Raw genomic sequence first — 1,921 nt, 5'->3', positions numbered from 1 at the left:
CGCTGAGTTTTCCAAATTTGCTGGCATATTGAGTGCAGCACTTTCACAGCATCATCTTTCAGGATTTGAAATAGCTCAACTGGAATTCCATCACCTCCACTAGCTTTGTTCATAGTGATGCTCTCTAAGGCCAACTTGGCTTCACATTCCAGGATGTCTGGCTCTAGGTGAGTGATCACACCATTGTGATTATCTTTTCGTGAAGACCTTTTTTGTACAGTTCCGTGTATTTTTGCCACCTCTTCTTGATAGCTTCTGCTTCTGTTAGGTCCATACCATTTCTGTCCTTTACTGAGCCAATCTTTACATGAAATGTTCCCTTGTTATCTCTAATTTTCCTGAAGAGATCTCTAGTTTTTCCCATTCTGTTGATTTCCTCTATTTCTTTGCATTAATCGCTGAGGAAGGCTTTCTTATCTCTCTTTTCTATTCTTTGGAACTCTGCATTCAAGTGAGAATATTTTTCCTTTTCTCCTTTTCTCATTGCTTCTCTTCTTTTCACAGCTATTTGTATCTCTCCACGGCTGCTCCAGCAAAGCGCAGCCACTGCTCCTTACCTTGGACAAGGGGTATCTCCTCACCACCACCTGTCCTGACCTTGAACATGAAGTAGCTCCTCTCGGCCATCCTGTGCCCGCTCAGCCACAGCTCCTTAGATGTGGGGAGTCAGTGTGATACAGCACATTAAGAAAATGAAGAATGAATCACATGATCATGTCAGTACATGAAGAACAAACTTTTAACACAATTCAACACACATTTATGATAAAAAGTCTATAAGTGGGCTTAGAGGAAACCTACCTCCACATAATAAAGGCCATATATGACAAACCCACAGAGAACATAATTCTTAATGATGAAAATCTGAAAAGATCTCCTGTAAGATCAGGAACAATACAAAGATGTCCACTCTTGCCACTTTCATTCAACATAGTTTTATAAGTTCTAGCCATGGCAATCAGAGGGGGAAAAAAGAAAGAAAATGAATTAAATTTGGAAAAGAAAAAAGTAAAATTGTTACTGTTTGCAGATGACGTGATACTATATATAAAAAATTCTGAAGATATCACCAGAAGACTACTAGAGTTCATCAATAAGTTTGGTAAAGTAGCAGGATAGAAAATTAATATGCAGATATTTATTAAATTCCTATCCACTAGCAATGAGTGATCAGACAAAGAGTTTACAGAGACAATCCCATTTACCATTGATTTAAAAGAATCATATACCTAGGAATAAACCTACTTAAGATGGGAAAATAACTGTACTCAGAAAAAATAGAATACTGATGAAAGAAATAAAAGATGAGACAAACAGATGGAGAGATATACCATGTACTTGGACTGGATGAATGAATGTTGAGAAAATGACTATACAACCCAAAACAATTTACAGACTTAAAGAAATCCCAAATTACCAAGGGCATTTTTCATAGAACTAGAACAGTAAGCTTTGCAATTTGTATGGAAATAGTAGAAATTCCAAATAGTGAAAGAAATAATGAGAAAGAAGAATGGAACAGGGGAATCAAGTTCCCTGACTTCAGATTATACTAGAAAACTACAGTCATAAAAATAGTATGGTATTTGTGCAAAAACAGAAATTTAGGTAAATGGAACACGATAGAAAGTCCAGACATAAACACATGCACCTCTGGCTGCCTAACCTATGATACAGAAGGCAAGAATATATAATGAAGAAAAGACCATCTCTTTAATAAGTGGGATAGGTAAAACCAGACAGAGACATGTAAAAGAATGAATTTAGAACACTCCCTAATACTGTATACAAAAATAAAGTAAAAATTAAATAAAGACCTAAATGTAATATAAAACAAATAGAGACATAGGCAGAAGACTCTTTGATATAAATCATAGCAATATCTTCCCCCTCCTCATTGGCTATTCATTTTATCTATGGT

At 35.9% G+C, this 1,921-nt stretch overlaps 1 protein-coding gene across 1 annotated transcript in view; it reads right to left on the bottom strand.

Annotated features, from left to right (window-relative positions):
* Window positions 1–1,921, bottom strand: part of LOC104980959 (THO complex subunit 2-like) — a gene marked incomplete at both ends in the record, with an annotated part of 113,276 nt that overhangs the window by 28,089 nt on the left and 83,266 nt on the right.

This window comes from Bison bison, unplaced genomic scaffold, assembly GCF_000754665.1.
Source record: "Bison bison bison isolate TAMUID 2011002044 unplaced genomic scaffold, Bison_UMD1.0 scf7180017864508, whole genome shotgun sequence".
Lineage (NCBI taxonomy): Eukaryota > Metazoa > Chordata > Mammalia > Artiodactyla > Bovidae > Bison > Bison bison.
Note: the sequence above shows the minus strand (reverse complement) of the source record. Positions and strands in the feature narration are given on the sequence as shown.